The sequence below is a fragment of the Lissotriton helveticus genome, chromosome 11, assembly GCF_964261635.1.
Source record: "Lissotriton helveticus chromosome 11, aLisHel1.1, whole genome shotgun sequence".
In the NCBI taxonomy this organism is placed as follows: domain Eukaryota; kingdom Metazoa; phylum Chordata; class Amphibia; order Caudata; family Salamandridae; genus Lissotriton; species Lissotriton helveticus.
The window spans coordinates 632,085,721-632,107,906 of NC_136072.1; positions in this window are offsets into that span (position 1 = coordinate 632,085,721).

A 22,186-nucleotide genomic window follows, 5' to 3' on the forward strand; every position below is an offset into this window, starting at 1 on the left:
GGCAGACCCAGGACCTACTAACCTGCAGGAGGCTTCTCAAGACCTGGCTATTTCAGCAGTAGCAGCACCCCTTCCCCCCCAGTGCCTTGAGACCCCAACGGGTGAGTAGTGCGCTTTACAAATGTATTGATTGATCACTCAACTGTCTCGTCACCCCATAGGTGGTTCTCATGCACACCACTGCAAGGACACCTTAATGGCCTCCCATTCCGTGGATCAACAAGCCGTTGACCCCCAGTTACCTGTAAAGTAGCGCCTCAGCACATCTTTAACAGTGTGCCCAAAGGGGGGGGCAGTGAGTGCCTCCGCCCTGAGTCGCCAGAGAGGAATAGGTGGATGACTAGGCCCACTGTTTAAAATGAGCAGCAATGGCGAGTGATCTGAAAGGTAACGGGCAGGTACGATATTCCTTCCGTGTTGGCAGAAAAAACAGCTGTTAGACAGCAATGATCTATATAGGAATACGTGTGGGCCGCTGGAGTATAACAGGAGAAGCCTCTCTACGTAGGGTGACAGGCCCTCCATCCATCCCTGAGCTGCATACCCTGCATTGTTGTAACTAGTGATCTGAGCATGCAAGGCTTGGTGTTATCTCTGGGGGGCTCCCTATCCAACGTAGCATCAAAGATACAGTTAAAGTCCCCAAAAAGGATAACTTTGGCCCCTATGTATGGAGTTGACGCCTGCAGAAGGGTTGGAAAAAAATCTGGGCAATCCGAGTTAGGGGCATATACATTAATTATGCAGATTTCCCTGCCCTCCCATCTCCCGTGGAGAATGACAAACCTCCTGCCCTTGTCCAGAACATGATGCAAATGTTGACAGGGGACCCTGGGTGCCACCCAAACCAGAGCCGCCCATGCGAAGCCAGAGTATGAGGTGGCATATAGCTGACCCCTCCACCGCCGCCATATACTCGAGATAGTGTTTCCCCAGATATGCGTCTCCCGCAGCCCCACTATATATCGCTATCTTATATCTCTTCAGAAATGCATGTACTCTGCGGCGCTTCTCTAGGCCCGCCATCCCCCTCACGTTCCAATTAAGTATCTTCCGTGTTTGTATTGACATGTTTGTGTTGAGGCGTATGAATCATTACATCCCTTTACCCCCACAGATGAACAATTTCCCTTTTCCGGAGTCTCATGTGACTTGTATGCAATTGCCCATGACCCTAAAAACCCTGTAATAACTAGAAAAACATTTAGAGTGAAACAGTCCCTGGGTGTTGTCAGGAGTGGTCATGCAAGGCAGGATGGGGGGTGGAGCTGTGCACAGATCTACTTTAACTTCAAAGGCACTGTCTCAGCTTACACACAAAGTGCTTCAAACTGGTCTAGTTGAGAGAAACCAATAAGCTAGACATTATTTTGTTTTGGAATCCTACCATACTATGTAACCCGAAAGTTACTGGCGCTTCTCTGCTTTCCCATTCAGCCAAGTATTGTGCATTTGTCCCAAAATGTCCCAGTGGCGGCGGAAGGAAGCCAGGGTCCCTAATTCAAGTGAGGGAAAAGGGACCCCCCTCACCTGGCTAGACAGTGAAATACAGCTCTAATTAGGTTGCAGAGTGCCCCTCAGACCCACTGCATCTGGTTGATAGCTGCATCCCTGGATGCTCCACGTAGGCCTTTCGACCACTGCTGAGCAGAGTGTTGTCTCTGAGAGAAAGCATGTTCGTTGGCGCCCTTGAATGTGCGTCAGATCCCCTGAAAAAACGCAGGCACATTTCTACAACTAAAATCCACCTACATGACATTAATAGGACTTCGAAATGCTTTTCCACATCGAACCCTGCTCTTTTGGTATGGTAACGATTAATTTTAATAGCGCATGTCAAATCGAAATGTCTAGTGCATTCTGTGAATATATACTGGTTACAGCCGAGTGCCACTCTTAAGCGCTTTCTCAAAAACCAAAGTAAACCGGCTTGATGTCACTGTGCGCGGGATAATAAAATGAAGTTATTTTGAATATTTCCAGAATGAAGTGTGACCGGCTTAACTGCGTTTAAAAATTCTGGAAAGACATGACTTCACTTACAATTAACGTGAAACAAGACAATTGTGCGTGTTACTTTTTAAATGGCGCAGCTCAAATAAGAGGCAAGCATTCGAAACGCAAAATATAACGCTTACCATATGTTCAAGGATTTGTGTTTTTCTGCTCCGGCAATCATCAGCTTGAAATGGGAAGATTGGTGGATTTTAATATGTAGTTTTCGAACAGAGCCAATACCAAACTATGGAAAATGACTAAAATCAGTTTTCATTATTGGATCTCCCAGCTGAGTGTTCTTTTAACTATTATTAAAGTGTAAGTTAATTTGCTCATATATCCTGAAACACCTGAACATGGGGTAATAACTTAAAGGCAGTGGCAATTTCTATAGATTACATTGTTTAAAGTACACATGGTTCTTTTTTTATGGTCCACAAAAATACATTAACTATACAGGTTATTTTCTTTGCATTTGTACGCAGTTCTACCGGTTTTTGAGAGTCCTGGCTTTCTCCTTGGTTAAATATGAAAGAAAGAAAACGTTAAACCTGTGTGTACCTTCCCCACCTTACCCACGGCCAGTCTGGCCATTATGCCACTCTGGAATTTGCCCATTAGGCTGCGGCTTAGGGGGCTGCTTTCAGGATGCGAATGACTGCTATGATAACCTAACCTTGCCGCCACGCTCCCCTTCTAGCAACAAGACCCTACTATATTTGCTGGTTTGGACATTTTTGCAGGGGTGTAAAGCAAGACCCTAAAGCTTCTGCAGTGCAGGGGGAGGGGTGCTGGCAACCCCACACGGGGCCCAACATTGTAAAGGGGCCCCAAATCAACCGAGGTTCAATGAATATCTCCAAGTTATTTGATATTCAAGGGGCCTCTCTGCATATTTTACGGAGGGGGGTGGGGGGCATCATTGTGTGTTACACCACTACATTTTTTATTTTTTTTATTTAAAAAGGCTTTTATTGGCATCAGCGCGAATAAACAGGAACATACAAAAAATATATACATAGGTGGAGTGTACATTTGCGGCTTTTTATATCTACAGTCCATTTGTGGATGCGCGCTCTTTTTCCTTTGTTTTCCCTCAATTACGAGGAGGGAGAAAAAAAAGGAAGAGAAAGAGGGGAGAGAGAGAGAGGGGGGGGGGGCGCGGGTGGGCCCTTTATTGGGGTTTCCTCAGGTGGTCGTCGAGTGGGTCCCACATGTGTAGTTTGGCGTTGTGTTCTTTCGAGAAGTTGCCTGTGATGTTGTCTGCCCCTCTCAGGAAAGTGACCCAATTAATCCATGTTTTAAAGTTTGCTTTGGCTGTGTTCTTCCAGTTGGTTAGGATTATTTTGAGGGCTGCTGTGAGGAGTAGGTCTAGTAGTTCTCTCTCTTCTCTGCTTTTTAGGTTCGCGGTCAGGTGTTCTGTCGCCAGGCTTACGAAGCTGATTGTTAGGTCGGCTTTGAGCATATCGTTTATGAAGTTGTTGATCTGTGTCCAGAACCTCTTGACTTTCACACAGGTGAAGATGAGGTGTTCAAGGGTGCCTTCTTCTTTCTGGCAGTTCCAGCAGTTGCCTGATTCTGCGATGCCGACCTTGTGGAGCTTGGATGGTGTCCAGTAGGCCCTGTGGAGTAGCCAATACTTTGTTTGCGCTAGTTGTGGGGTGACTATGTTTGTTGACGCTGAGCTCCACATTTTTGCCCGTTCTATTTCATTCAATTGCCTGCCCAGGAGCGTCTCCCATGCGTTGGTGGCTTTCTTGTTCTGCGCTAGCGTGGAGGGGCTTAGGAGAGGGAGTCGCTCGAAGCCGACATAACGGAAAAAGAGATTGAAACAGCCATAAGCCAGCTAAAACAGAACAAAGCGCCGGGACCAGATGGATACTCCACATCGTTCTACAAAACCTTCGGCAAACACATTAAAACGCTAATGGCACAAACGTACTCGACATGCATCCAGAACGGGAGGATGACGGAGTCCATGAGCGAGGCCAATATCACCATAATCCCCAAGGAGGGGAAAGACCCACAATACCCCCAGAACTACAGACCAATCTCGCTAATAAACGTTGACTGCAAAGTCTACGCAAAGGTTCTGGCCAATAGACTGAACAGAGTGCTGCCAGACATCATCCACACCTCACAAGTGGGATACATCAAAAACAGGCTATCGCAGGACAACACAAGGCTACTATGCCATCTGATCAACCACACAGCGAGGAGCAATGAACAAGCAGTCATGATAGCGCTGGACGCGGAAAAAGCCTTTGACAGAGTCTCGTGGCCCTTCCTGAGGAACTGCATGGGGAGATTCGGACTGGGGGAAAAATACACGGCAATGGTTATGGCCCTCTACAACAAACCAAAAGCAAAAATAGTGGTAAACGGGAGCGCATCCGAAACGCCCACGCTGGGAAGAGGCACCAGACAAGGATGCCCCCTCTCCCCCGGCCTCTTCTTGCACACCACTACATTTTTTAAAGGGTAATTTTGGTTTCCAGTCGTCCAGACCTTCCCTATTCTGTAAAGATGTCAGTTGTTGTGGACTGATTATCAAAATGCCTCTAGCGTCTAGAGATGAGATAGCTGTAAGTTATGCTCTAACAATTACTTCATATAACGAATCCATCAATGAATCCCAATTAATCCTAAAAAAGATCAAGAGAAAAGGGTTGATAATTCAAACGTTTTCCCCAATTATTAAATCATTTTACAACAATGGTCCCGATTCACGAAGATTTTTTTGTTACTAAGACTTACTCCTGTTTACTCCTGACTTCCCAGAGTAAGTTGTTATGCCTTTAAGGGAGACTTGAAAATCTATGATAACCCGTGTTCTATTGTTTGTGCCTGAAGCGATGTTCTTTGATTTCCAGTTGAAATAAAGCTTCAACAATCGCCACGTCGTTGTATTGACTTCGCCACATTTTTGGCAACTACATAAAAGCCGATCAGTGTGGTGAAGTATGGAGCCGCAATAATGAAGACTAGATAATGGCTGTAGTTTTATAAGTATGTAAGCCGTGTGTACACTTGTGCAGCTTTTCTGTCTCACTACTGCTTTCAAGGCTTTTTGGGGGTGAGCAGGAAAAATTGAAATGTGAGTTGCTACCTGCAGCGCATGCACTCTGGATAGAATGCACATGGACTCACCTGCTGCTTGGCAACACGCGGTCTTGGCGAGCGGCGCACACATGCTGAGCAGCATGAGATGGCTGCCTCTCATCTTTGGGCTGTGGTGAGCAACGTGTGCCTGTTGCCTCTGTGCCCTACCACAGAGCAGTTTCTACAAACAATGTAGAATCAGTGACTGGAATCAGATCTTGGTTGTTTCTCTTCACACACAGCTACCAGCATGAAACCGCTTGCCTTCAGTGTCTCTCACAACAAGTGATATCTGTGGAAAGTACCTTCTTGCACTCAGTATATAATCAAAATATTAGGACTAGTTTTGTTGTGTTTCGTAATGGAGTCAGCATCTATTGCGATTCCTCCACTTTTTTTTAATCTTATCAGTTTTCTCCACCCATACAATGGGAAGAGTGGACTGTGATTTTGACAATTATATCCTAGCATTGGATGCTCAAGATTTCAGACCAGAAAGGAAGAAAGCTTCTTTATTGAGTACTTTTGGAAGAGAAGGTCATCATATTTTTAAGTCTCTCCCTGAAGCTTGTGATCTAATGGTCAACCCATACCTGATGAGTACAAAGAAGCCAAGTTGTATGAAATTAAGGTTTGCTAAAGAAGTAAACATTGTCATGGCAAGATCTAAATTCTGTACTCATCCCCAAAAAGTGGGGGAATTTGAAGCCAGAAAACGTGTGCTTTCTGTTAAGTGCCAGTTATGATGGAGGAACCAGTTCATTGTTGTTAGAAATGGGGGTCTTACTGCCACAGGGGAGGTGAGGCTTTGAGTCCTTACAAGGGAGGCAAGATGTTGAGTCCTGGCTGTGCAGGGGAAGTGAGCAAACACAAGGAGATAATGGATGGAGCGCTTACATTTTTCAGACACTCACCCCCGTTACAGATCTGGGTTGAATCCATCATCGTTCTTTAGCTCACTTCGCCAGCTCAGTTCAGACCCAGCCATATGCAAATCAGCCTTGACCCTGTGCCTCATGGGAACAGTCCAGCCTGAACTGCCAAGCCAAGTCTTCCCTGAAACGGAAACAAGCTTCCTGGGACCAATTTCAGGGTAACATCCCTTGTCAGCCAGGCTAGCTTGAATCCAGTGGCAAAGTGAGCAAGGGACCCACGTCTGGGCATACCTTGCCAACTTTGGGCGTACAAAGCAAACACAAAGAGATACTAAAACTTTACAGACACTCATCCCCAGTCACAGATCTGGGTTGAATCCCTCATTGTTCTTTAGCTCACTTCGCCACCTCAGTTCAGACCCAGTCATAGGAAAATCAACCTTGACCCTGTGCCTTCACTGGGGTTGCATGGTGAGCAAAAGAACAATGGATTTAACCCACATCTTTTGAGTGGGGGTGAATGTTTGATTTGCTCTGCCCTCTGTCCATCATCTGTGTGTCTTTTGCTTTCTCGCCCTAAGTGCCCCAGGTATGCCCAGACGTGAGTCCCTGGCTCACTGTGCCACTGGACTCAAGCTAGGCTGGCTGATGAGGGGTGAAACCCGAAACCGGTCTCAGGATACTTGTTTCCAGTCCAGGGAGGACCTGGCTTGGCATTTCGGGCATAGGGTCAAGACTGATAAGCATCTGCCTGGGTCTAAATGGGGTGGCATAGTGAGCAAAAGAACAATGGATTTAACCCAGATCTTTCAACTGGGGTGAATGTTTGATTGGCTCTACATTCGCTCCATCATCTGTGTGTCTTGTGCAGGGGAAATGAGGTAATGGTTCAGTGCGACGGTAAGATGTCGATGAGTTTGGGAAATCACCCATATTGGTGATAGACTCAGCTATGGTGTGAGAGAGGCGTTGGCATCAACAGGCGTTAGGGCGGTGCTTCGTGCGCTACATGAGTGGTGCCCTAGGTCCCGGTGTCGGCAGCTGCCTTGGTGATGAAGTCAGAGTTGATATGGGGTCGGTGTCGAGGCTGTGTTGTCAGCGTGGTCGGTGCTGCGCTCACCCAGTGAGCGGTGACAATGGCGTTGGTGCAGGCTGCGAAATGTTTCGACCCCCTTGATGTTAACAAGTCTTTTTGCTGATTCACTCAGAGACGGACGTACAGGTTGCATTGATTACCCTACCATTTGACTTTACATTTACAATATCACCGATGTTGAACACAGATTGCCATAAGGACACAGGCCACAGTTTATCTGCATTATATCAAAGCACCCCACCCAGAGGGGCCTCTAATTATTAACTCTGATGCCACACCAACTCACAACGAATATGTTGTGAGTCCTCTCTACTCGCTTTCGCGACGTTGGAGCCTACGGGCCTTTATTCCCAACTTTACCGCCAGATTAGTCTAGGTGGTTGTTTTAATGGTCTCTCCAGATATCTTGATGAAGACCCCAGGCTAAGGATTAAATTACCCATTAACACCAAGGAGGTCGAAACGTCAACGGTCCTTTTTGTATTTCAAGTACTGACAACAGAAATTGATTTCCTGTGTCACTAGGATACTATGTTTCTTATATAATTTTGCCTTTAAGTGGCTGGATAGGTCACTATCAATCTGGGATGTATATTTTGCACTTTGCCTTTCCTTCTCTTTAATCCTCACAATATCACACCCTTTTTGAGCACCTTTTTTCCTTCCCTTTCTTGGAGCACCTTGTTTTAAAATATGTACAGATATTTGTATTGTCATTTAATACAAATATAAGTCCATCATGGATATGAATACATTGTAATATTTGATGTATCAAGGAGATGATTTGATACTATATCAATGCAAAATTCCACTGTGACCATTATTCATTGTACTGTCCATTACCCGGGTTCGGTGGATGTTTGAGTTCCCCCACTGTTTTGTAACCCAGTAAAGCTACACACAGCAAAGGGGCAGTACTCCTCCTGGCAGCTCTTCTTTGTGGCAGGGTCCTCTTAGTCGAGAAGTAACATAAACGTATGTGGTTTTAGGTCCAATACTTATATCCTTTATCACATTGAAGTCTTTGTAAGAAAATCTCTCTAGCTCAGTGAAAACTGGTTCTGTCATCCTCCTGACCCAGCCACACTACAGGGGGTGGAGAGAGCATTGTGCAGAGCAGCCACAGCCCCACTTAGGTGTCAGTGACAACTCCCTTCACCACTTTATCTCAGGAAGGCCCATCAGACTGGTGATGGGCCACCAGTATATGCAGGGCACACCTCAACTTCCCTTGTGTAAGTGACATGGGCTTGTTGGTGCATTAGTTCCAGACAGTCTTAACCAGACATTGAATCCAGAGGCAGGCAGAGGCACAGGTAGGTTAAACAAGAAAATGACCACTTTTTAAAGACGGCATTTTCAAACACACAATTTTAAAAACAACTTTACTAAACTATGGGTTATTAAATTCTGAGTTCAGAGAGTCCAAACTCCAAATCGTTTGCTGTTCCCAATTGAAAGTTACACTTGTAAATTGTTACATGACAGCTCCAATGATAGCCTATGGAGAGCTAGTCTTTGCACTAGTGAAAATGAAATTGGAAATATTTCACTCTCAGGACATGTAAAACACACCAGTACATGTCCTCCCTTTCACATACACTGCACTCATCCCATGAGGATACATTGGGCCTACTTTAGAGGTGGCTTACATGTAGTAAAAGGTAAGGTTAGGGCCTGGCAAGTGGGTGCACTTGCCAGGCTGACATGGTAGTTTAAAACTGCACTCACAGACACTGCAATGGCAAGCCTGAGATAAGTTTACAGGGCTACTCATGTGGGTGGCACAACCAGTACTGCAGGCCCACTTGTAGCATTTGATTTGCAGGCCCTAGGCACACAGTGCACTTTACTAAGGACTTACCAGCAAACCAAATATGTCAATCACGGAGAACAAATCAGAATTACAATTTACACTGAGAGCACATGGACTTTAGCACTGTAAGCAGTGGTAAAATTGCCCAGAGCCATTAAGGCAAAATAAACAGGGACAGAAAAATAGGAGGCAAAAGGCAAAAGTTTAGGGATAAGCCTACAAAAAGGGCCAGGTCCAACAATTGTTAATTGTAGGAGCACGAAAATTCAAGAATAGTTATGGGTAGCAAAACAAACATCTTTGAAAGATGCCATTGACTTTGTAATGGTGGTTGAGGAATCAGAGTTTTGCATGAAGAAAAAGAACAAGAAAGACAACAACTGGGTGCGAGGATGTGTCTTCCATTGTTATGGTGGGAGCACTACTACTGTCAATTTAGTTAGCAAATCCACTAACAAGCTTCAGAAAGGGGAACACACACTAAGGTGTATTCAAAAGATTGTTTTCAGTGTGGAAGGAGAGTACTAATTCTATGGTAGTAGTCACTGAAGGGGTGCCAGAGGTGTATTCAAAAGATTGTTTTCAGTGTGGAAGGAGAGTACTAATTCTATGGTAGTAGTCACTGAAGGGGTGCCAGAGGGAAACTCCTAAGACCGCATTTTAATTGAGGAATAGAAAGGACATGAGGGGGACCAGAAAGAGAGAAATTGACCTAAATCAATTTTTCAGGCAAAAGGCAGCGAAGTTGAAATTATGTTGGATTTGGGATCCATGTATATGACCATGACTGAAAACATGGTTGTGGAGGAGTCTTCCAAAGATATATGTCCGAGTGGGGTACCAGGGAGGTAAAAATAGACATTTTAGGGTATTTTGCTACTTCTTTTAATTGTTTGTCAAGAGAGATTGATAGTAAGATGTATGTTGTGGAAGATGCACCACCAATATTAGCGTGAATGCATCAGTATTATTTGCACATTATCATTATTCCTAGTGCCCCACTTAAGTTATGGTGGTAGACAAGATCAATATTGATAACATGATTGGTGATGCCAATGAAGTGTTCAGGGCAGAATTAGGTCAGCTTACAGGATATGTGCATAAAATAATGGTTAAGTCAGGAGCTGGTCCAGTCAAACACAAGTTGAAAAGGGTTCCTATAGTACTTAGAGGGGAGGTAAAAAACAAATGTTGGAGGAAGTGGAAACAGAGGGTATCATTGAGGCTGTATAAGCCTTCAGTTGGGTATCACCCACAATTATCACTAAGAAATCGAATGGCCAATTAAGATTTTGTGTGTACTTGAGGAGTGTAAACCAGAACATAGTAACTGACAATTTTCCATTGCCGATCATTGAATCTCATTCTGTTACTGAATGGGGGAAAATGTTTTTCAAAAAAACATTCCTAGAGTGCCTTTCGTCAAATCTGACTACATGAAGACTCTAAACCCCTTATTGCTCTTATTACTAGAGAAAGGACATTTCAGATTACGAGAATGCATTTTGGATTGTCACTTGCTGCTTGGGGGTCCAATTCACAAAAGTAAAGTTAGACCAAAAGTCTAACGTAGAACAAAAGTCTAACTTTGCTCATAGTAACTTACCTTTGTGAATACCTGAAAAGCAGTAAAGTTAGACTATTGGTCTAAATTAGACTTTTGATCTACCTTTACATTTGTGGATTGGCCCAGGATTCTTTTTTTCAGAGGATGTTGTCTGAGGTATTCAAAGGATAGGAAAATGCCATTAACCTCCTGAATGATATATTGGTGTTTGGGGGGACAGAACAAGAACACTATAAGGGTTTTAAACAAGCTTTGAAAAGACGATCTGAAGCAGGTCTTACTTTGTAAAAAGTAAATTGTACATTTTGATTTGAGGAAATTGATTACCAAGGCCACACAATATTTCGGAGTAGTGTGAGGCCTAAAGATAATCTTCTCAAAGCAATTAGACTGTCTCCTATGTCACACGATGAAAAACAATTAAGGTCATTTATGGGTCTGGTTGAGTACTTTTCAAACTTGTTGATCTGTTTGATGCAAAGACAAGGTTTGGGAGTCATGTTGATGAAATGGTTCTGCATTCAATTGGGGAAAAGAATAAGACAGTTTTGAATTGATTAAAAGATACATTTTCAGCACATGAATCCTTGTGCCATTCAAAATGTGCTTGAAAACTGTTTTGACATTAGATGCCAGTGCTCCTGGGTTGTGTGCCATTCTCTCTCAGTTCCATTGTAATGTGGAAAAGTATGTGGCATTTGCATCTAGGTATTTGACCGACTCTGAATGGAATTATTCCATCATGGAATATGAGGCATTGACTGCAGCCTGGAGTGTTGAGTATTTTGACACCTGGGGGTGTGGGTAAAGGATCTGAGAGACTGGCTAGACTCTTGTTTGCAAGAATATTGGTATTATGTTGAATATATTCCTGGTCGAAGGATTGATGTGAAGTTGATAAAGAAGCTGCTTTGGCTAAGGAACAAGTGGGGGCTGTGGAGTGAATGTATGATATTGAGGAGTGTGGCAGTGGATCTTTTTCCTCAAAGGATTGGACTAACGGTATGGAGGAAGATTTGGTGTTTCATATGATAGTCAAAGGAGGTTGGAGGGAGAGTGTTGTTTCTCCCGCTGTGAGGCCTTAAAGCTTTGAAGGAACTCATTTTTCCTGGGCAGGAATTGGTGTTAAGAAATGACAAATGTGTTCCTCCTGAAGGGGTGAGATGTAAAATTTTCCTTTTAGCTTATGAAGGTCATCTGGGTTAGACTTTGACCGAGCTGGGGATAAAAAAAAACTTCTGGTAGTCTGGTTTTTGGTGTGGATGACCAGGAGGTAGTTTAAGAATTACTGTGTGTTCAAAGAAAGTGAAAAGAGACTCAAAACCGGTTCACAGGGGGGCGTGACTACGCGGCGTAGTGTAATGGCCGCTGCTTAGTGGAGCTCCGGTGAACCCAGCCCAAACCCGCATATCCGTCTGCATGATCCTTCCCATCGGTGGAGGAAACCAATGATTGGAAGGCACCCGGTCCTCTTTGCCGAAAAAACGTAGTCTGCCACTGCTCTCTGGACCGAGAAATCGCTGCCTCCGTGGTGGGGCCTGCTGGAGGGTGAGAACCGGGGCCTCGAGTGACAACGTGCGTCGCGTACATACTGACACAGGCAGCTGGTCCTGGCCTCACCGTCTCGGGTTGATTGCCCACTGTCGTGTCCCCGCTGCGGAGCGTGGCCGGACTGACTGCTCAAGGGGTTTCAGAGAGCATGTACAGCCCTGGGGCTGCCGTGCAGTGGGGACTGGCCATGAGCGTCTAAACTGAAGGAGTGTGCGCACCAGCCCTACACTCGGGCGGGGACGTGGTTGGAGGATGGGACTCGTTTATGTTGTGGCAGGGCCTTTCCCCGCCGCTGCCATCCTACAGACGGAGCAGTCCTCTGCTCCCAGACATTTCTTAGTTGATCCCCCTGTTGCGATGGGGGCTCAGGAGAGCGGCTGCATCACCTAATTGACACCCCATCATGTGTGAGGATGAGGAATGGGAGGGAGGCAGAGCTACTGTGGACCTGAGTGGGGCGCCCCAGAGGACAGGTGGTAGATAGCTCCGCATCGGACAAGCCAATTAGCCTAACCGACCGAGATCCCGGAGCGACGCCGCTCAGACAGCGGGGTCTGGTGTGTGGGGCGCGCGCTAACCGCTCTTGGTCTCCCTCCTCACAGTTGGTGTGTGACATATCTGGGCTCAGCCCCAGTCACCTGGGAACCCCTGTTGGCAACTGGCAACATCATAGTGCCTTTCCTTTCTAGCCTCACAGGGAACCTTTTCGAGAAGTGCTGTTGACCATGGCAGGAATACAAAATGGTGTCCAGAAGAGGCCTCAAGTCAACTCAAGAGAATAAGCTGGATAAATATGCCTTCTCCAGAGAGAGTGCGCAGGACCATTCACCCAAGCATAGGGCAGCCGGGGACCAGGGGAACCCAGACAAAGACCCCACCCTTAAGGATGTCATGGCGGCAATCACGGATATTAAATCCTCCCTTGAACATAAAATGGACACCACATCTCTCAAAGTCAATCTCATTCGAGCAGATCTTAACAAGAATAATGAAAAGCTTAAGCAGGTGGAACTCAAGACCAATAGCCTGGTGGAAGACACTTCCCACATACAATCCAAGATTGGTGAGTTGCAAGCCTTCAGGAAATTCGCAGAAACAAAAATGGACGATTATGAAGGACGTCTTAGACGGGACAACGTCCTCATATTAGGGGTTCTCGAAAAGGCAGAAGGGGAGGTCGTGGACCTGTTTGTGGAGGACCTCATCCTTCAACACCTCAAACCCAAAGGACTTGGAAACTTCTTCATTGTAGAGCTAGCTCACACACTGAGTCCCGGGGGTTCGTCCGAAGCTGGGAGCCCCCCACGTCCGATCCTGGCCAGGATTCTCAATTATCGGGACCGTGACGCCACACTACAGCGCGCCAGAATGGGGGCCCGCTTCGGTTTGAAAATGCTGACATCTCCTTCTTCTTCTCAGACTTCATGCAGATGGTTCAGAAACAGCGGCTGTCTTTTCTGGGTGTCAAAAAACAGCTCAGAGATAAAGGCCTCAAATATGCAATGCTTTTCCGGGCTAAACTTCGAGTAGAAGCAGATGGAAGGGCCTGGTTCTTCGATCTCCCGGAGGTGGCAGTGCACTGGTTGGAGTCCCGCAAGCCGTGAGTTCGGCGGCGAGGGAGCCGGGAGGTCTGACTCAGGAGCGCTGAAAGCAGAATGGGCATCATGGAACACTTGTGTACCCCACCAGAGAAGTGAAGGTCCGGGGTGCAACCGTGGAAGACTGATGTGGTAACTCCTGAGAATGGTAAAGGGGGTGAAGCTGGTCAGACTTTCGGAACACTCTATGAAAGACTGTTTCCTCTCAGAGTTCAGTGAAGTGCACACAGGAGAGGGGTTGGAGGAACCGGAGACATTGCACTCCCCAATTTTCTTCCTTTAGTAATAGACGTTGGGCGACAGGCACTCTGCCAGTTTGATACGGGCAGTTACAAGTCCAGAGGGCAGGGAAACAGGGAGGGGGGTTGTTAGCGGGGGGGATTGATGTGGTTTGTTGTTATATTTTTCATCGACAAACAATGTTACAGGCGTGGCGAACGATCTAAAGTCTTCCTACACTATCAATGCATGCACAGTGGGATAAAAGTGCCAAAATTTTAAGCTGGAAAGTTAATGGGCTTGGAGACAAAATTAAGCGAGGTATCGTACGTCAATATATCAGGAAACAGGCCCCTGATGTCGGGCTTCTTCAGGAGACACACTTGATAGGCCACTCCTGTAGGGCGATGAGCATGGGGGAATATAAACTAGTAGCGCATTCAGGATTTACGACTGGTTCCAGAGGGGTGGGCATTACGGTAAAGAACACATTCCCCCTTAGCGTGGACTCCATTTGGACCAACGATAGGGGTCGAAACGTAGGCATCACTGGGTCCTGGGAGGAGCCTGTCATTACATTGATGTTTGTTTACATCCCACCTGGGACTATTGGTATTGGGAGGTGACTTTAATTCAGTAGGCTCGGTGGGTTGGATCGTCACCCCCCGGCGTGAATTGTGGCCTGCCTCTCACTGGCTACCTGACTTCCTCGAGGCCATGGGGCTGGTAGATAGTTGGCGTACATATAATACAGAGAAAAAACAATACACTTTCCACTCCGGTGCCCACCACAGCATTTCTGGACTTGACTATATTTTGGTTCCTAACTCCCAAATCTCACATATTCACGAAGTCCGACACTTAGCCGGAGGCATATCAGATCACTCACTCTTATGAGTACATGTACTCCTGGATCACTTATGGGAGGGCAGGGTTATCCCGATCAACCCTTGGTTCCTTCGCAATCCCAAAATCCGTAAGGGTCTTCTAACCGATATGGACAATTATTTTAGTGAGAATGAGGGTACTGTGGACTTTCTTCCAGACGCTCTGGGAGGCATTCCAAATGGTGATTAGGGGGGAAGCCTTGTCCCTAATATCTGGTCACAAGAATGAACAACAAAGGGATGCGTCTGACATAGAGGATGACATTTACTGACTTGACTCCATTTGTTACGACTTAAACAGGACAAATTTCAGGCGTTGGTTACAGACGAAGCCTGAACATTGGGGAGAGAGAAACTTGGGAGACTTTACGATCTGGGTGATAAAGCTGTGAAACTAATAGCCTGGCTTGATAAACGGGAATGGGCAAGTAGACTGGTCCCGGTTCTCCACAACACTACCAATGCCAGCATAACGAATACTCAAGACATTGCACATCAATTCGCCAGTCATTTCGAAGCTGTGTATACATCGGTGGTACCCTGTACCGAAGACAATTGCACCGACTTGTTGAGAGCCATAACACTGCCCACCCTCTACTTGACTTAGAGACAACAAATGGACAGTCCTCTGACTACAGACGAAGTAGCACAGGCAATCAGATTGCTTCACTCAGGCAAGGTCTCTGGTCCCAATGGGATCCCCATAGAATTATATACACGTAACCCTGATAAATTGGCAGCCCACCTTAAAGTTATGTTTGACGAGAGCAGGGAGAAAGGGGAATTACCACTGGATCAACGAATAGCTAATATTGTAACTATTTATAAAGAAGGAAAACCCAAAACAGACTGTACCTCGTATCGCCTATCTCCCTTCTTAATACCGAACCTAAAATTCTTGCAAAGGTCCTAGCCAATCGTCTAGTTAAAATCATACCAAATCTCATACACTCTGGTTTTATCCCACGTCGGAATACTGCATTGAACCTACGACGCGTTCATGGAGTCCTTGGCAGGGCGGACACTATACGGGAACCTGTTATTTTGGTCTCCTTAGATGCCACCATGGCGTTCGATATGATCGAATGAACTTACCTCCTTGCAGTGCTTCAGAAGCTGGGGTTTGGTCCTGAGTTCATTCGGTGGGAGTGGCTCTTATATGTGGCACCATTGGAACGGGTCGTGGTTAAAAACAAACAGTCGGACACATTCGCCTTGAGCTGGGGCACCCGTCAGGAATGCCCGCTTTCCCCTCTCCTGTTTGCATTATCACTGGAACTAGTGGCGGCCTGGATCCGGCGGGACCCAGTAATGCGCGGATTTCGATGGTCACTGGATTGGGAGGACCGCATTTCACTTTATGCCGATGACGTACTGCTCTATTTAACCGACTCCAAAAAATCTCTGATTGCTTTATTGGACATATTGGCGGTGTTTGGGAGATATTCAGGGTTCACGATTAATTGGACAAAGTCCCATCTGTATCCCCTCTATGAGGGAATACCTGCCCTACCCCATAACTGTCAAATTCAAGTCAGTACCACAGGGTTTAAATATTTAGGGATATTCATCTCCTTAGACCTCACACTCTGTTACAACAACAACCCCCCCCTTCTACGACTAAAACGTGATATAGCTAGTTGGAGAACTCTCCCTGTATCCCTTCTGGGTAAAGCCGCCCTTTTTAAAATGATGTCCCTCCCCCACTTCCTCTACGCCCTACAAATCTCGCTTGACGCTGTCCCTCTTGCCTATTTTAGAGAAATTGAGCACCTCCAGAGAGAGAGTTATTATGGAATGGAAAACCACGTATAGCCCTCAGGAAACTCACCTTGAAATGGTACGATGGAGGCATCGCTCTCCCCAACTTTAAGAAATGTCATTGGGCGGCTCATATGGCAGTTATTAATTACGGTACCTAAGGGGCCCCTGAAGATCCAGGCTACCGATTGGGCAGGTGGCTTCTTCCGGGAGGGATTTAGAATAGGTCGCTGTATTCGGAACCTGCCCGGCCCCCACTGACAGGCTCTACTGGGCACTCGATAACTGTCTGGCATGCTGCTATCAGGTCCCTAGGATGGGAGGGTAAACTGACGTTGGCCACCCCTCTATGGGATTCTGTGCAACTGGGAAACTTGTGGATGACAAAGGGATTTGATAAGTGGACATGATTGGCATCTCACGAATTCAAGATCTGTGGGAGAAGGGTGACATAAAAACATTCGCTGCCCCCCAGGGTCAACATGAACTGGCTGACTTAGAGCATTTTCATTATGCGAAGGTGCAACATGCCCTACTCTCAGTCTTTGCAAGGGGCTCCTCCCATCTGAGTCCTCCCCATTGGAAAGTAGGCTGTTAGACAGCCACCTCCCAGAAAAGACCATCTCGCTGATCTATAACAAATTAATTTACAACATGGAGGACCCTCTCACCATACTACGACAAAAATGGATGGCGGATGGCATTGAGATGGATGACGAAGACTGGCAGGAGGCTGTGTCATCTGCCAGAGTGGTAACGATTCCAGCTAGACTGCGACTAGTACAACTTAAAATCCTACACAGGATATATATGGCAAGGCCTAGACTGGTGCAAATGGGAAGAGCAGTCATGGGGGACTGTTGTAGACATTGTGGACATGCAGGCACTTTTATGCACATCATCTGCTAATGCGCACACATTCAGTCCTACTGGAGGGTGGTGCTTGGAGTGGTGGGGGCGGTACTGACGATGCCTCTTCACCCTGAAGCGCGTAGATGTTTATTGGACATTTGGGAACCAACTGATCTGAACACACACCAAACACAGTGGGCCACGCTGGGATTCATGGTGGCAAAAAGGAACATTGCCCAGGCCTTGGGAGCTGCAGCACAGCCCACGCTGGGAGCATGGAAGTCAAGTATGGACTGGTGCATGTTCCGTGAAAAGACAGTGTATGTTGCTCGGGCTGCCCAAAAAGTGGTCCCAAATGGGGGCCCTGGAACTTGTACAGTGGGAACATTTGTATTCCACCTCAGCAACTTGCCCTAGACGACTTGCTATCTCCTTGAGTTGTCCTATCTGTGTAAAATGTGCATAATTGTTGTCAGATTCTGCCAAGCCTTAACAGAGTTTGCATTGTTGCTATGATCGTTTGTATGTCGATGATTGTCAATAAAAAGAGTTACAAAAAAAACGGTTCACAGGCGGAGTACAGTCACTTTGTGGATCTTGGAAAAACATGCAATAGGATAGGTATGGACTTTATTGGACCTTTGGCTGTGTCAGTGGTTTGAGGTCCGCTTTGATTTTAGTAGGATATACATTCTCGATGGTTAGTAGTGGAATTTATGAGCGAAGATTACAAGGGCCACCCTTTTGTTTCTGTTGGATGTGTTAAAAAAAGAGGGTCTTTCCGATTTTCTAATTATGGAAAATGGCACTCAGCTTACGTCTTAGACATGAAGTCTTTTCTTGATTGTTGTGTGATTAAGCATCATCGCACTGCTTCGTATAACCCACAATCTAATGGCCTTGTTAAGAGGGCCAATCGTCTTGTCAAGGGACTATGCAGATGGTTTTGCAGGTAGGCAAATGGTGTAGGCATATCATACGACAGAAAATGGAGTTACCACAGCTTCCCCATTTGAGTGCATGAGGGGGAGAAGCCTGGGGCTAAGTTAGTTCCAGCATGGTGTGAAACAGTGCGAGTATGTAAGGGAACCAATACTGCAAGAGACTCTAATAAAGAAAATGTAGCTCATAAGAGAGCTACCCTGAGGGAGATTGAGGTAGGGTGAAGATAAAACAAGGACGAATGGAAGTTGGTTTGGTTTAGGTTTGGGACCCCTTCAAGGTCAAAGAACAGCAAGATTGGTATGTTGTAATTTAAAGGAATAAATGGCGGATTGCTTTTATAAGAAGAGAGGGTTGTGTGAAAGTAAGATGAGTGATGAGGAGAACAGTGGTTTTATATTGATGGGAGTTGGTGGAAGAGGAGATGTACATGTGGATTTGAGGTTATGTGAAGAATTGGAAAATCTATCTGGGAAGTTAATTGTCTACAGAGACAGCATAGACCACCAGTGTACTTGCAAGATTATGTACAAGTTTGAATTTGTACTCCTTCCAGAGTATCATTAGTAATGTTTTTTTAACTTTGTGTTTGGGTACTTTAAGTTTTCATTCTGAATTCTGTTCTTTTATTTGTTTGCTATACAAAGGATGTTTGGGTCTTTTAATTTTGTATTCTGTATTCTAAACTTTTATTTATTTGCTATAGAAAAGAGGGGGTGTTCTGCCTTGAAGGCAAGGCTTGGAATTCTATGATAACCTGTATTCTATTGTTTATGCCTGAAGCTGAGGTACTATGCTTGTCAGTTGGCCTCCTTGATGGCAAGAGGGAAGCCAGTTCGAACAGGTTGTTTACGTGAAGCTTCTTCAACAATCGCCACATCGTTCTATTGACTCCTTCACCACGTAAATGATTAGTAAACTGAGAACTCCTGTCTTACTTCTGCAAATCAGGAGTAAGCCAGGAGTACAAGAGGTTTGTCACACCTATTAATAGCAAAGCGTTTGGGAATCTTGCCTAAGATTTCAAATATAATGCACAGTCTCTATTCGAAATGTTTACATTTTTAACATTGTTTCAGAATCTCGGCACTTTGTTCCTGTGTAAGGGTGCATAGGCATTTACCCACAGATGTAACCTGGTTGTAAAGATAAAGCAAAAATAGGAGTTACTGCAATTTGGTTTCATCTATTAATTGGAGATAGGTTTAACATTTTCACACAGACGTAGGTCTAAATTGCCGCATATGTGTATTGAATGATATGAGGCCGAATCTGTCAGGATCAGTGGAGAATTATGTGCCTCTACATGTTTAAGTTCTCAAAAACAGTGCCCCTGCTTTTTGTTTGAAAACAACAGTTCCGTAACCGGTAATTCCTACTGTCGCGATATCCGGCTGAAATGGAAGCGAAGTGCTTTGAAGCCCAGGGAAGGACAGATAGCTAATCACGAGACATGTCTTCTTACCAGGGTCCCCGTTGCCAGAAAGAAATGTAAATGTGTGTAATTAGTCCATCAGCGAACCTCAAGGTTTTAATTGATGGAGTAATTTGAATCTTAATGGTGGGAAAGATTTATTCTTTTTGAGATGTAATTCAAGAATGCTCCCTGTTGAGTTTTAGCATCCTTATAATGGTCAATTAAAAATGTAGATACAGTTTGATTGCTTATTATTAAAATAAACATTTAGAAAGCATTTGTTTTTTCCTTAAATCCTATTCTTTGTGAGCATTTTACGGCAGCTTATCTTGTACTTTGTGAAATGCAATTTTGCAATAATGACTTCGATATTCACAGTGCTCTCTGGCACAGGCTGGGACCTCGTGGCACTATAAATACACATGCCACTACTCCCTACTGTGTCAACCACGATTTAATTCTGACTCACTGGCTACATACACTCGCATCTGCAGTGATCCCATTAACCAACAGACTTCTCGAAACTAAAAACAGTGCATTTTCCAATTATTAGATTAACCTGAATTTATTTTTCATTTAACTTGTATGCATTTTTAGGTCGAAGCACGACCTGCTTCAATGCGTAAGCATTGATTGCAGTCGGCTTCGACAACTATTGCTACCCGTTTTTAGGAATGTGGACAGGAGAGGGTGCACGAGCGCAGATCTGCTCAGTTTTGACCTCGTGAGCGCGCACGGCGCCGTGCCCCTCTCCTGCCTCATTCCCTTGCGCAAACACTCTACACTCACGCATGCGCACATACACAGGCATACACAGGCACACACTCACACTGCATACACACACGCAAGCCCACGCGCACACACACAGACACACGCACACACACAGACACACGCACAGACACATTCGAACACACACAGACACACGCGCGACCCCCACCCCCACCCCCACCACTTACCGGGCTCTTTCGGCATGTTCAGTGTCTAATCTACGGCAGCGCTGGTACCAGGGGGCAGGACTTCACTTCCGGGGCTCCCTCCAGCACCTGGGAGCCCCGGGCTGCGGAGAGGCCATCAGTCGGCCGGCTCCACTTCTTCCTCGGCGGCGGCGGTGGCGGCGGCGGCGGCGGCGGCGGGCGGGACTTCCTGCCGGATTGCAGGCCCCGCCCCCGTCTCAGGCAAAAGTGCCTGACTTCCGTTTTTTTTATTGGCTATGAGCCCATCGAGAGGCTTCGTTGTTCCTTTATGTCACTGCTAAAAAGCAGTGGGGCGAGGCTCCTCCGGAGGAGCCGCCAGACTCACTCTGAAGAAACAGACATGGTTATCTTTTTAGTTGTGATGTAACTTTTAACGTTTATTGTGTAACGTGCACTCTTTTATATTGTTTTATCTTCCTCGCCTTTTTAAATCAAGGTATTACGCTCTATTTTCAAATTCGCACTCCTGTTTGAGAAGCCTACGCTTTATTATTTAAAACAAAAGTGCCAGGAACGCAATATGCGCTTTTGAAAACACCAAGGGCGCCGGTGATCAAGCGCTATGTTAAATACATAGCAACAATCAAAGTACTAAAGCGAATGAGTTCATAGTAAAAATCCGATTATTGGTAATCGACTGTAGCCGAGTACTCACGGCAGCGATTTTTGGCCTGCGAGGTCCACTGGATGCGAGAATCTTAGGCCGCTGTTCTCCGCGGGGGCGGGGCTGGAGGGGCTTCCACTCGCGGGGAGAAGCTATGACACAGCTGCGGGGTCTTCAAGGCCGGCGGCTCTGGCACCAGAGTGTTGGACAGGTTCAGGGGCCGCCTCCAGTGTTGAGGGGGTGCAGAGGGCACGGAGCGCGTCTCGCCTCCCGCTCTCCGCCCGCAGAGTAGGAAGTGGGAACCACGGCTGTGTCTGGAGTAGATCGGGTTCCCCTTGTCACCATGGACATTGCTTTGAGCCATCCTATTGGCTGACCAGGCATTCTAAGCTTTAAAGGAGCATTGTACAAGCATATTCTCGGACACAGGATAACTATTTGATGACATATGGATAGCGCGCGCCTTGAAATGCATTTTCAAGTTTCTCCCCGCGTTGCTGTTATTCAAATAAAAGATAATCATTTCAGAAGGGTGAAAGCTGTGTCACCTTTGGAAGACTTGACTATGTAGCCTTCAGTGTACCGAACTTAAAAAGAACACTTTGGCAACCGCAGGGAATAAACACAGTAACTATTTACTTACTCTATTGTCCAGAAAGTATTCCGGGCTGAGTAAGGTGTATGGAAGTTTTGTACCTGTTACTGTAAACCTGGCGCTCTGATGCCGCACAGCAAGGATCAGAGGAGAGCTCCGGTTTGAATTGTAATTATAATTTTAATAGCGCTTTGTACCTCTGTGTGGGGCGCTCAAGCGCTTTTAATACGGATAGCAAGAACACCAGGTGTCATGATGTAAACATAACATCCCTCTCCAACTGGAGGGACACGAGGTGGGGTGGAGAAGCCGCTCGTGGGTAAGCTACGGAA